Below are 15,330 nucleotides of genomic sequence, written 5' to 3' on the forward strand. Positions count from 1 at the left end.
TTTGCATTTGTTTAATGAATATCTTCCTTAAGAGACTGGAAATTCCAAAAAAGCAGGTCAGCTTTTGCTCACACCAGCATCTAGCTTGATACCGGATAAATAGTAGAAATTTGGATTCTAATCACAGGTCAAGCAACAATAAGGGGTGGGACATAAGGGAAAACTGTATATTTTTCTGGAAAGAGAGAGGCAATTTGGGTGACAGGTAGGGTGACATAAATGTGAGTCAGTATGGGGAGCGGAGGCTGAATTTCAATGTTCTCCACATTTGCAAAACCTCTTTGATCCAGACATTCTAATTGCTGGGATCCTGTGCTTTCTCAATTCTTATTTTTACATATAAATACCTCCGTAACTATGTATATTTAACACATTAAAATAGATATGGATCTATTAGGGAAAGATTTGTTCAGAAACCACCTGAGATCATCCTAATGACACTAATGACATTTACACCACTCTGAGTTAGTATGGGGTTAACTGTCGTAAGGTCTACCCTCTATCATATCAATGCATTTTTTTTTTTTTTTTTTTTTTTGCTTTTTAGGGCCGCACCTGTGGCATATGGAAATTCCCAGGCTAGAGGTTGAATGGAGCTGCAGCTGCCAGCCTACACCACAGTCACAGCAATGTGGGATGTGAGCCTTCTGTGACCTATACCACAGCTCACAGCAACGCTGGATCCCTTAACCCACTGAGCGAGGCCAGGGATCGAACCTGCATCCTCATGAATACTAGTCAGGTTCCTTACCGCTGAGCCATAATGGGAACTGGCTGGCATATTCTATTTTAAAGAAATGCTTAAATGTCTGAGTCTGACATTAAAATGTCAACCCCATCCCCCCCTCTGTGGGGGATACTTCGGTGTGGGTGATATTTTTCTTTCTTATATCTCAGTTTCTCACAGACAGTTCTAAGTAGAGAGAATGGACCTCTTTTTTAGTGACTTTTCACAGTCTGGCTGGGGGAGCAATGCTAGGAGATGGCTTGAGAGTGAGGTCTAACTATGAAGGTACATCAGGCCCAAGGAAGATGAAGAGGTGGGGATGTAATACGGGGCCTTGGAGATCAAGGACATCCATGCAGTTTAAGTTTAGAAATGCCCCTGTTCTTAGATAGTTTTCTTTTGCTAATGTACTCTGAAGAGTAGAACTGAGTAGTTGATAATAATGGCAGGTAACTGCTATTAGTATGAATCACACATATTTGTCTCCATTCCATTCAGCTACCCTAAGGAATGGAGCTGCTGGCAACATGACCATCTTGCCTGCTCTCTCTCATCCACACATCAATGGTGGATTATTACCAAATTAATCCATCTCCGACTCAGTACACTCCGTCCCACTCTTCTGCTGAAAAGCCTTCAATTGCTGCTTCTCTTTGCCTAACATTTTAAGAGCAGTACTTAGCTTGGCTTTTAGTGACTTTAAAGTTTGAACCCAACTGACTTTTCAGTTATTCATATTCAAGTTCAAAAAAGCAAACAGTCTCTAGACTGGGTTGTTTCTAAACTATTTTGATGTAGCACCACTGAAAATAGTGTATGAGTTGTCAACATTCAGAAAATTACAATAGAGCAGATTAAAAACTGGATTTCTGTCTTTCTTAAAAAATTCAGCATCTCTGGCAACTCTGGGCCCTCATTCTTTTTTTTTTTGGCTTTTTAGGGCCACATGTGCAGCATATGGAAGCTCTGAGGCTAGGGGTCAAATCAGATCTACAGCTGCCTACCTACACCACAGCCCCAGCAATGCCAGATCCTTAACCCACTTAACGGGGCCAGGGATCGAGCCTGCATCCTCATGGAGATTAGCTGGGTTCATTATCACTGAGCCACGAAGGGAACTCTTTGGGTTTTCATTCCTGTGTGACAACATTCACAGGTACCACCAAGGAGCAGCTGTTCCGTTTAGAGAGTCACACCCTCTCCAGCTCTCCACAGACTCCCTATGACTCTTGCACACACTAGCCTTATTTATTTTCATTCCTTGTCAAACCTCTGCAGACATCTGAATTTGAGGCCCCTAGTCTAGCCATAAAGAACAGCTGGTTGCTAGTCTAATTATCTTACCCCAATCCATTATTGCAATTGTCCCCTCTAGATATGGGACCTTGCCACATCCTCTCTCCTATCAACAGCCAATGTCTTCATAAATACTTTTTAATGTACCTTATCAGACATGTCCTATATATTTTTACATCTTCATAATATCTTATAATTTATCTTACAGAATTCTCTTTGTCCTTCCCAAAATATGCTTAATTAGAAAATGGTTTTTTGATCTTTCCTGGGTTAGACAGCACTGCACAGATGACGAAGAGCAGAGATTTTGTTATCAACCAATTATCAGTTCTCCACTCAGCCACCCACTGGCTTTGTACTACCAAGTTGAAGTCCTTGATATTTTAAAATGTCAAGTTTCTTTACCTGCAATATGAAACTAAGACTGTTACTCATTTCATAGGGTTTTGTGAACATTACAAGAGACAATACATGAAGAGAGCTCAGCACAATTCTTGGCTCCTAATAAGCACTCTCTAAATGCTAAAACTCTTATTATTAATACAACAGCATTCCTGGAGGTTATTTTCACTGTGATTATTTAAAGCAAAGAAACCTTGCAGCTGAATAATCAAAAGGACAATGACCCAGTCTTATTTGCAGCCTATGAAACAAGCAGCAACAAAAATCTCATTTCATCTCTTTTACTAGATAGTAAAACATTAATATTTGACATTTACATAACACCTGCAGAATATAAAACAGCTGGGGTTGGTGTTTCATAAAGGAGCTGTCAAACAGTTCTACCTTCAGGAAAGATCTCATTAAAATCAAAGCAACATGACATTATCACCCTCCTTAAAGGAATGGCTGAATTATGCATTTTAACAGAGAAACTGACCATAACAGAGCATTAGAAATTATCTACTTCTTGTATAAAATTTTCTCACCTTGGGACTCCTTCCTGAATACCATATGTATTCTCTTCTCAGCTTCTCTCAAGAAAGAAAAAATCAGAAATTAAATGATCAAAAACATAAAGGACCCATTGCATGGGTCAAAATAAATAAATGAAGTACTTGCCATCAGCAAGATGAATGAAGAAGAAGGAAGAAGAGGAGTAGGAGATGTTCTTACTACTCCCAAGTTCTTAGTACAAAATCTCACATAATACTGACAACCCTAAGGAGCAGGCACTAGTACACTCTCCAGTTGACAGACACAAAAAATGAAAGCTTGGAAAGGCTACATAATTGTTTCATCGTTACAATGAGTAGTAGGGGTGAATGCCAACTCAAGTCTCTTTGTTCCAAGAGCTCCATTCATAGCCACTAGGCTCTAACACTGTACAAGTGTCTAAACAAATAAGTTTAATTCACTCTATAACCATTTATGATCTCAAGAACTTATGTTAAATTTCACATAACTAGAATGAGAGAAAATTTCTGGATACTGAGAGGCAAGTTAAAGTATACAGATGGAAGGTACTGAATATTCCAGTTAACAATTATTACCTGCATATAGGACATTTCTCTTTAATTTTATTGTGGTCAAAGAACAGCAAACCACCTACAAAGAGTTTTAAAGAGCATAAGAATATTCTTAGGTATTCTTAATATTTTCATATTGAAATCCCCTGTCAAATATTCGGAAGTCTTTTTTGGACAAATTTTGGGTCTGATCCCCTGAAGCCTTTCTCTTTTTAACATATTCTTAATGGAAGAAATAATCATTGTGTTAATTGTGCACAGTCACACCAGCTGTAACTGTAATTTAAATTTGACACACATCAAAGTATGATGTGTAGATTAACATGTAGATTTAAGGGGTAGAAAATCAATTCTTTCAGGGGAAAAGGAAGATCAACATGAGCATTTATTGGATGATAGTTATTTATACATATTACATTGTTTAGTTCTGAAAACAAACTAGTGAACACAGAATTATCATTCCCCAAAGTAGAAACTGAGGCAGGGCAAGAGGAAGGGATTTCCCCCAAACACATAATTCATAAACAACTGAACCAGTTATGCAAATTCTGGCCTCTCAAACACCAAAGCTCATAATAATCTATCAAGGCTAGGAAAAGGTGAATAGTTTTCTCTCCAAGTTTTGAAAATTGATTTTAAGAGTTTTTTCTATTTTATTACTTTCTTGTTTATTAATTTATTATTTATTAATCCTCAAATGCTAACTCAAGAAAGTCTAATACATATAGAAACTTTGTGTCAAATGGGCTTTAGAAGCTATGTCCACACAAGGAACAGGTCTACAATTACATAGCTAGCAAAAGCTGGAGCTTGGATTTGAACCTGAGTCGTCATTCTAAACCACTTTCAATGACAGGGATGCAGCCATTCCCACATTTCTCCCTGATAAAGCAGCATATTTTTTAAAAAGTAGCTTGGGAAGAGTTTTCTACAATGCACTTCAATATCTGAGACTGAGTGATTAGTGACAAGCAGCAACCTGATGAAAGTGGAGAAGCTGGCTATAGCATGAGTCTGACACAAAGTCTTTTCCCCAAATAGTCTGTACAAAGTAATGGGGTGTTATTTAGTACATAGGAGTGAATCAAGCAGCATATACCAGTATTGCAAAAGGATGATTAAAGTAAGCTGTTCTACCATTTCCTTCATTTATTTTTCAAGGCAAAGTGGCTGACCTTGCCCAGAGAATCTCAGATCATCTCTAGCTTGTTGGGACACATGGCAGTGCTTTCTGCCCATGGATATCATCTCTCTCTATTCCAAAAGAGACAAAATAAATCAAGACTATGGAAAAAGAATACTTTACTAGAGATAACTCTGGAAAAATTACATTGTCAGCCAATCTTGGTGTATTTGCCAATCTCTTATTCTAATCACTTTCAGTTATTTCTGCTTTAGTCTTTTTCTCCCATTCTCATCCTATCCATATAGATAGAACCCTGAATCCCACTCCTTGTCCAGGGGTTCTGCAATCCAAGAAATGTAATGAGTTTTACAAAATCATAAGATATGTTCATCTTGCTATTAATACTATCATGTAAATACACATGAAAATACACATTAGAATTCCTTCAAAGTCATATTTATAATAGTGCCCTTTCTACTCAAAGGCTGTGGCAGTTTTCAAACTCAATGGCTGTAAATCTCTGACAGTTCTTCTATTGAGAAGTGAGGTTTATGTATACTCTCCTTGCATCAGGAAGGGCTTGTGACTACATCCATCTATGGAACATGGCAGAAATATCACTGTGTAACTTCTGAAACTAGGTCTTAAAAGGCCATACAACTTCTTTCTTGCTTACTGGAACATTTTCTCTGGGATACTTGAACTGTCATGTAAGAGGTCTGACTACCCTAAAACCACCATGAAGAAGTCTAGCAGTCTGGTTAATAGTCTTGCTGCCATACCTGCCAAGGCATGAGAGAAGAAGCCATCAAATGATTCCAGGCTCCAGCCATTCAAGTCACTCCCAGCCAACTGAGTCCAGTGCTGAGGTCCTAGTCATTATGGCACAGAGACAAGTCCTCCAGGTGCACACTAATAAAATACCTGTTGTTTTATGATACTTGGCTTTGGGGTGGTTTGTTATGGAGTATCAGATAACCAGACCACCAGCATTTTAATATGCATTCAAGAATGGTAGAGCAAGGGATGGAATGATAACTACAATTAACCTGGAACCTAAACTTAGGAGTGTGTCTCTCCAAGGCACATAATCCATCATTTGAACTGTAACAGAGAAGAGATTGAAAATTCCTGCCCTACCCTCTGCAGAAGGAGAGACTTACCATTTCCACTAATACTGACACACTTAAAATTATCCAGCATTGTCACTGCTGTAATTTAGGCTGTAGCTGTTGGCACGGTTTCGACCTCTGGCCCCAGAACTTCTGCATGCTACAGGTAAGGCAAAAAAAAAAAAAAAAAATCATCTCATGATGGGAGAAATATTCAATTTCATGTGCCAGAGACTCCATTCAAACAAAATTAAATTCAGCATGGGGGCCTACTGACTCATATGCCTGGGAACTCATATGCAATACTAAATTTGCATAGAGAACCATAGAACTACAGGGTACAGGGCACGGTTTCAAGAGACTTTCTCATGGACTCCATTTATTTTTAATCTCTGACTGCCTCTGCTTGGCTTTATTTGAATATTATTGAAAATGGTAACAGCACCCAACTTCATAACCTCTACTATCTATAGCAATATCAGCAGAAGGAAAGTTTTCCCCAAAAGTTATTTAACAATCTTATAGAAGAATCCTGAGTTGACTTGCTTGGGTCTCAGGTATAATCCTTGGGCCAATTACTATGTTAGGATGGGTATTAGGATTGGGTATTATAAGTGGTCCAAATTCTGTTCTAATGCACTAGGGTTTCTGAAAGAAGGGTGTAATGATGGAATTCATGAGGATTCCCTTCCCAAAAGAGTTGAACTAGAGCAAGGATTGCAAACATTTACTCTGAGTTTTGTTTTCACGAAAAGTTATTTTTGCATGTTGTGGCCATTACAGCTGTAGAAGAGGGATCATTATACGTATCTAAGAGGCAACTCAAGATTGTAGACACCTCTATAAGGTAAATGGAGACAATTTATGGCAAGAGCCTCTCAGAACTGTTTACATCCCATTCCCCCAAAACTGGATTTATGAACTGGTTAACCTTCTCTTACAGCAGGATTCTTCTCACGTAGTTCTCCTTAATCTGTTATGTTAACAGCACCAACTTAGTCTCAGCTGTTCCAAAAACCAAGTTAGTCCCAGCTATTCTGAAAACTTAGCTCCTTCATACCCCATAAACCTGCCCTGTTCATGTTGAAACAGGTAGCAACTTTGGAAACACTGCCTCACAAAAACCAGAATTGGCTATTTAGGAACATTCTGGGTAGAATGAAAAACACATCCTTTTCCATGGGTCTAACACCATCTGGAAGCATTTTATTTTTCATAAAAAAAATAGCAGGTCACTTGATTATTCTATGGTTCACTGCTCTAGAAAATGTTTCCTAAATAAAAATAACTAACAAAAAACCACATAAATACAAGAACAGAACACTTCAATACAGTCCTTTATTAGCATGATTTCAGTGACCAAGAATTTAGAGAGATCAGCTCCCAAATAAATCAACATAGAAATGACGTATTTGGGCCAAAGGGTATTTGAATACTAATTGGCAATATGGCAAAGATTAGGAAGAGTCTGTCCATAGAGTACATCTAAAAACATCATTGAAATGGATTTAATTCCCCCAAGTTACCACCATACTCAACCTGATCATGTAAAATTCATATTCAGAAATATTTTTTAATGTAGTAGTCATCCTTGGTCTCCTTTATAGCTAAACTTCCCCAAAAAATGCCAAAAGGATTTTTTCTCATGGATTTTGGTTTATTCTACTAAAGAGAGTAGAAACCACTTATGAGCTTTTCAGTGCTTTAAGAGGATAAACACAGAGCTAGAAGAAATTTTAAAAACTGATAACCAAACCTGCTAAAATATGGAATTAGTTACCCGAGAGGGACAAGATGAAACATGGAATTTCATTCTAGAACAGATCTTCAAAACTCAAAAGCCGATGGGAGCTAGGATTAAAGACATGCAATAGCAAGATGTAGGCAATGTGTAGAGGTGGAGACGGAAGAGAGTATTCTCCAGCCAGTGAAACTCAGCATCACACTATTTAAAACACCATGGTGGATTAGGGAAAAGGTCTACTCTACCTTGAATATCAGCAAATTTTTTTTAACTTTATAATTATTATTATTATTTTATGGCCACACACATAGCATATGGAAGTTTCCAGGCCAGAGATAAAATCTAAGCTGCATATATGACCTATGCCACAGCTGTGGCAATGCCAGATTCTTAACCCATTGCACCAAGCCAGGGGTTGAATCAGCACTACCACAGAGACAAGCAGGATCGTTAACCCATGCACCACAGTGGGAATTCCAATATCAGCAATATTTGATGAATATGGAGGATTTGCCATGTTTCATTGTGCTACAGGAGCTAATCTTTATCAGGCACTGTGCAAAGTCTTAAAATTTTATATCATTTAATCTTTATCTCTCTGAGGTAGGCATGAATATCCTCATTTCACAGAAGAGGAAACTGCGGTTACAGACCTCAGACCTAGGATAATTCCTGGCACAGAGTAGGTTCCCAACAAACATTTGCTGAAATTTAAGTGAATGACAAAAATATTTCCTTCTGAGGCTGAGACTCAGAAAACTTCCAACAAACATTTGCTGAAAGTTAAGTGAATGACAAAAACATTTCCCTTATGAGGCTGAGACTCGAAAACTTCATTTTCCTTTGTTAGTTGGGTTTCTATTAGGTTTTGTCAGTAGGGCCTACTAGAGGGAATCAGAGGAGGGAAGGGGAGCTTCCTCCTTTAGCTTGCCATTCTATTCAGCATCAAATCAGCCGTACCATTCTCCCAGCTGTTGGTTCTGGTCTTTAGCTTCCTTGGTATTCCCAGAACAGCCTGCTGCATCTTCTCAGAGCTACCAGCAGCAGCTGATGGTGTTGCTGCACCAAGGTCTGAGCCCTGGCCCTACAAGGGTTTTCTTCCAAACTCTCCAGGGATCAACATCAGCCAGGTGACACTCTCTCCCCAGAGGCCTGAGTCCTTAGTTCCCACAGGGACACCTGCAAGTTCCTGAGTACAGGTAGTATCCACTTATTCTCCTTAGAGATTTTTGGTTCTGCAGCCCCTAGATTCTGAAAACTCCAAATTCTTCCCTTCATTTCCATAGAAGCTGCTTTAATGTGCTGTATCAGTGTTTCCTTTTTTTGTTATTTCAGACGTCAAATTTCAGATCAGCTAATTCTAAATATTCTTCTCATCAAAAAACCTAGTGTGATTCTGGTTTCCTGACTGGGGTATGATGGCTACAGAATAGCTACCTTGTAGGACAGGTATGGAGATTAATTTATACTTGGTTCACAGTAGGTTCTCCTTAGCTATTATTTGATTCTTCACTTAGCGCAAACCACAGCATTACCTCTCTCTCCCAGCTTAATACCTTCTACATATTTGACAAGTTCACATTGTATCCCTTCACTCACGATAATGCCCGTAATGTTACACAGAACAAGGCGAAGGACAAAACCCTGTTTCACATCATTAGAACCCATCTTCAAAACCAGCTTCGCTCCTTTTTGTCAACATTCATGAGGTACGTAGTTATCTCTCTACAATGGACGTGTAGTACTGCTTATCATCAGATAATGGTATTTTCGTTTTGAGGAAAAAAGAAAACGTTTAATGCTTTAGACAAGTTTTGGCTAATGACCTGAAAAGAGGACCGGTTGGAAACTTAATCCTAGTTCTTCTGCTAACCAATTACTGTGGCGGTGGGCAGATTACCGAACCACTCTGCTTTCGAGCTCCCTTAAAAGTAAAATGAGCAACTGTTTTGAATGAGGCAATGTTTCTTACTCTAAATAAAAGTAATAGTCTTAGCTCTACAAATGTAAGATCACTAAGATATTTCTGACACTGCAAGAATAATAAACCTACTATATTTCCAACAGCAAGAAGCTGAAATTGGGGATACGAAACCAGTTATATCAATATTAGAAATAAATCAAAGTGAAATGAATTTCTCAAACATGTCAGTACTTCTACAGCCAACTTACTTTAAGCCTAAGAGGAAGGGAAGCTGGTCTAGCCAAAATTATAATTATGAAGCTACCCATGCCTTCTTACCATGAAGAAGCCCCTCTATAATAACGACAGGGCTGGGGGGATGACGTGATCACTTCGCTATCCAAGTGTGTGGGAGTAGAGTATGCGTTAAACATGCCAACTAGAACCTCAAGTTCAGCTAACAATTCTCTGTGGCCCCAAATTGCCACTGTGGCATCCAGCTGTCTCCTCACCAGGGACTTCAAACAGTGTAGCTGACACCACAGGCAGCAGCTGGCTGAAGTTTCTCTCCTATGCGTTTAGAAAGAAATAACTAAAACCACGGAAGCTGAAGAATGTTTGCAGCTTCCCTACTATCCAGATCAATATCCTCATTCCTGAGTAATAAATTGACAGGAGCCTAAAATATCTGAGGGAAAGCACAGATCGGAAAAGACAGATTTCATCCCCATGATTAACTCTATAATAAACATTTTTCTGATCCCTTTCTTCCCTGCTTCCCTCCTTCTTTCTTTTCTTTCTTTTCCCCTTTTTTTCTTCCTTTATTCTTTCCTGCCTTCCTATCTTTTCTGCTTAAAAATATATATGGCCTCTCTATTCACTAGGCTATTATAGTACCAACCACTACTTGAACAGAGATTTAAAAAACAAAACAAAACACAGCCTCTGAATTCAGGTAGAAGAGTCAAAATCAAATAACATACAATAATAGAATTGAATTATATTTAATATAATAAAAATATATACAAGATTCTATACGAGTACAAAGCAAGCCAAGATGGGAAGTTAGCACCATGAAAGGGGACATGCTTGATATGAATCATGAAAGATCAGTGAGAGTGACGTGACGGGGAAGAGAAGGAAGAAAGAGTCCTCGAGACAGAATGAGGAGAAAGTGAAGAGCCCGAATCTACGAAGCAGAGCACTGAGGCTGAAACAGAAGGTGTGTGAAGGAACAATGACAGAGAAGATGAGGAAAACAGCAGAGGTGAGATCACGGAGCAAATTCATGAGACACCAGTGTTGGGATCTGCTCTGCACATAATGAAAAACCTCTGAAGGTAGCTTTATATTTTTAGAAAAATTATGTTGTGGTCAGTGTAGATAATACATTAGGACAGATGACACTGGCAAAAGAGGGGGAAAATGTTAAAGACCCCTGCTGTGTTTCAGGGAAGATCTAGGAGCATTTGGGTTAAGATGACAGCAACTAGAACAGACAGGAGAAGATGGATGTGACCTGCCAAAGAAATGGAATTGAATTCAAGGGTGCAAAGGAAAGGAAAAGAGGGGTCTAGGATTACTCCTAAAACTTCATTTTTTTTGCTATTTATGTTTGCCAGGTCTCAATTATGCATGCTTACAGAAGGAATTGAGTTCTATGTTTTGTGATAAAAAACGCTGACTCAAATGTTCTCTCCTATCTGTAATTGCAGTACTTGAAATTCTTTAACCATGGCGATTTAGTCCTATTGTTTCAAACATGTGTTGCTCAGGAGTTCACAAGTGGCTCAGCAGGTTAATATGATCAGTGTTGTTACTGCAGTGGCTCGGGTTGCTGCTGTGGTGCAGGTTCAATCCCTAGCCCCAGGAACTTTCACATGGCACAGGTGTGGTTAAAGCAAACAAAAACCAAAACAAAAGATGTGTTTGTGTATTGAACCATCAGAATCCCAAATTACCATGCACATTACTCCAAATAGGACTAATAGCATAAACCTCTTCTCCTCTCCTTCTTCTTCCTCTTCTCCTCCTTCTTCTTCCTCTGCCTCTTCTTCCCCTCCCTCTCCTTTTTTTGTCTCTTTTATGGTCACATCCGAGGCATATGGAAGTTCCCAGGCTAGGGGTAGAATTGGAGCTGCAGACACCAGCTTAGACCACAGCCACAGCAATGTGGGATCTGAGGCAGTCTGTGACCTACAGCACAGCTCAGGGCAACGCCAGATCCCTTAACCCACTAAGCAAGGCCAGGAATCGAACCTACATTCTCATGGACACTAGTCGGGTTCGCTACCACTGAGCCCAAAGGGGAATTCCCAAGCCCACTATGCTTAACGCTTCAGAGAAGCACTCTTAAGAAAAAGAAATTAAATGAATATTTTCTCATATTTCCTGCCGATGTTAGTGTTAGTATAGAAATAATATTTTAATGACATTTCCACTAACACCTGAGAATAATTTATGCTCTGTGAATATTTGTCAAAGTTATGCTATTTTTGTAGCCTTAATACACAAGAATAAGGGTTTCCCATTTGATTTGCACAGCCTCAAGTGCTCTTCAAGAGAGACATTCCATATTAAGGAAGATGATCTTAGCTAGATAAGATAGATACAAATTGACTGGAAGAAAGAATATTGACAATTAGTGGTCCAGCACCAGAAAACAGAAATTAAAGGGAGGGAGATGTAGAAGGACATTTAATGCAAACCTCCCCTTAAAGATCTTTCTATAAGTTTAGCACATAAATTAAAACACAGGAAAGAAATTAAGGCTAGAGATGCTTATCTGGGGGTCAACAGAAATTGCATGAGGAGAGAAAAAGAAACAGGACAAAAATGAAATCCTGGAAAATTCCAACACTTAATAGTGTCATCTATTAAGATTCTTTTTAAGAGTGTCGTCAGATAAGGCCACACTGAGATGACATTTGAACAAAAACTTGAAGAATTTTTAAAGTTAGCCATAGATAGAAGATTTTTCCAGGCTTAAGAAAGAGCTTGTGAAAAGTCCCTGAAAAGTGCCTGGAATGTTTGAGGAATGACAGAAAGGTTAGTGCAACTGGAATAGAGTGGACAAGCAAGGGGCATGAAAGAGATGAGATCAAAGATGGGATGATAGAGGATCGTGGAGATCCTTAAAGGTCATTGTCTTATCTCTGGCTCTTACTCTGAATGAACTGGAGTGCCACTGCAGGGTTTAAGCAGAGGAATGAGGCACTCTGGCCACTATGTTTGGAACAGGCTATATAGGACAGGCAAAAACAGAGAGTTTCTAGTGAGTACACTATTAAAGCAAGAGATAATGATGGCTCAGACTGAGGTAGTGAGAGTGGAGGAAGTAAGAACTGGTTCAATTGAGAATATATTTTAAACACAGAACCAATACGATCTCCTTCAAAAGTCTATGTGAGAGTAACAGAAAGACATCAAAGATTACTCTAAGTGCTTTTACCAGAAAAACTTCAAGGATGGAATGGCCATCATCTGAGACGGTAAAGACTGTAAGTAGAGCAGATTTTAGGTAGAAGTACAGAATTCAGTTATGGACATGTTAAGACTGATAAATCTTACATACTCAAAAGGAAATTTCAAAAAGGTAGTTGTTATGTGAGTCTGATGTTTGAGAGACAGATAAAGGCTGAAGCTATAAACTTAAAGGTCTCTGGCATATAGAAGAAACTTAAGCTCTATAATTAGCTGAGATTAACAAGACAGCAAGAATAGATCAGAAGAGGACAACTGACTACAGATTTGTGGAGAAGAAGAGGAACCAGAATGGAGACAGGGGAAGAAAAAGGAAAACCAAGAAAATGTAGAAGCCCACAAGCTGAGTATATAAAGTATATATAGAAGGAAGGAGAGAATGGTCCATCAGATGCTACCAACAGGTCAGGATGTGGCGTGAAAACTGGCATCTGACTTTAACAACATGGAAGTGATTAATGGACCTGAAAAAAAGAAATTTCAGTGGAATAGTGGTGACGAGAATCTCATTGAAAACAACACTTTTAAGAAGTATTTATATATAAATGTTTATAATGGATATAAAGAAATTGAGAAACCTTACAGGAGAAAGGTAAGGAGAAGTTTGTTTGTATTTTAAGATGGGAAAAACAGCATGTTTATATGCTGATGGGCATAGGTGAAGGAATGCACGGGAAGCAAAATAAGAGATAGTGATGGTAGAAGACCCTCTTAAGAAGCATCTGAGGAAGGGAATACGTGCACTGCGTTTAGGAAAGGAGAGAACTGTGGAATATTTGCTGATAGGAGGAAAGGGATCATGACTAAGGATAATTGAAAAGATGGGTTAACTGGCCAACGTAATGTCTGCATGAAATTGAAAAATCATACATTTATAGTGGTGCCAATCATATATGATAGTAATTCTTTTCTGGCAATTTTCTTTATAGCTCAATTTTAGGAGGTGAGGAGGCAGATGGTGAGCTGATCTGGGGTCTTAGTTTGCAAGGCAGATGCTTTAGAAACAAAAGGGAGCAAGAGTTGGTGTCGGTGTTTGAGTTGTGGCAATGATTAACCATGAATTTTAGGCTAAGTAGTGAAGTAAAATGAAGCCAGGAGGGGCCACAGAGAGACACAAATAGAAAGACAAGGAATGGATGGTTCCTTGAGGTGGAAGAGCACGTAGCTGTGAAAGCTGGATGAGACTCATGTGGACTAATCCTAGATGATAAAAGTATGGATACAGATAATGGAATGCTGTGATAGTAAAGATGCTTTAGAGTAGAGGTGAGTGGGTTATTTGCATTGATTCTTGAGTCACTGAGGGTACTGCAGGATATGAGAGAGAAAAATTAAAAATTTGCTTTTCCCTTGCCAGCTTCTAAATTAGCTACTGATTCATTGTAGCATACCTGGAGTTTGCTAAATTCCAACTGAATATCTACTGCTAAGAGTTTGCCAATCCCTGAAATAAATGTTCCCTTCATGCGTTGTAATAACTCAGGCACTTCCCTAAACAGCTAACTTATTACTAACACAAGAGTTAGGAACAGAAGAGATCAGTAACTGTTTCCATTAGTGTTGTTCTGTAGCAAACTACTCCAAAACTTTCTGACATAAACAAACCATTAAAACAACCATTTCATTAAATTCATCATTCTGAAGTTCAGCAATTCACCAAGAGCACCACAATGTCTGAGTCCTTAGCTGAAAAAAACTCAATGGCTGGGTGTGACAGGACAGGTGTGACTGGAATCATCAGGAGGTATATTAATTCACATACCCAGTGGTTGATGCTGACCATTAGCTGGGACCTCAGCTGCGGCCATCAGTTTGAACACCTACAAGTGGCCTTTCTTGCTTGAGCTTCCTCATAGCATGGTAGCTGCAAAGTGGTAGACTTCTTCCACAGGGTGTCAGGGCTCCAAAGATAAGTATTACAAGAGAACCAAGTGGAAATTGACCTAGCTTTGGAAGTCACATAGTGTCAATGCTACTAAATTCTGCTAGTGACAAATGAGTAAGTTATACCATCCCCAAATAGAAAGGAAGGGGTCACAGGTCTCACCTTCTTAATTGAAGGTGTCAAAACATTTGCAATCATATTTTAGAACTTCTAAGTAGCATTCATGGGGATGGCTTAACCTTATGCCCAAGTCTAATGCTGTTTGCTAAGTTCTATAACAGATGTTCCTTGATTCCAACTACAGGACATTCTGGAAAAGGCAAAACTATGGACACAACAAAATTATCAGCTATTTTAAGGGCTCGTGGAGGGAGGAATAGGTGGGGTACAGAGGATTTCTAGGGCAATGAAAAAAGTCTATGACATTGTAATAACAGATAAGTGTTACTATACATTTGCTCAAACCTACATGATGTACAACACCAAAAGTCAGCTCTAATGTAAACTATGGACTTTGGGTGATAAGACGTGTCCATGTAACGAACGATCATAACAATTAGTTGTAACAAATGAACAATTCTGGTG

Source organism: Sus scrofa, chromosome 4 (genome assembly GCF_000003025.6).
Source record: "Sus scrofa isolate TJ Tabasco breed Duroc chromosome 4, Sscrofa11.1, whole genome shotgun sequence".
Classification (NCBI taxonomy): domain Eukaryota; kingdom Metazoa; phylum Chordata; class Mammalia; order Artiodactyla; family Suidae; genus Sus; species Sus scrofa.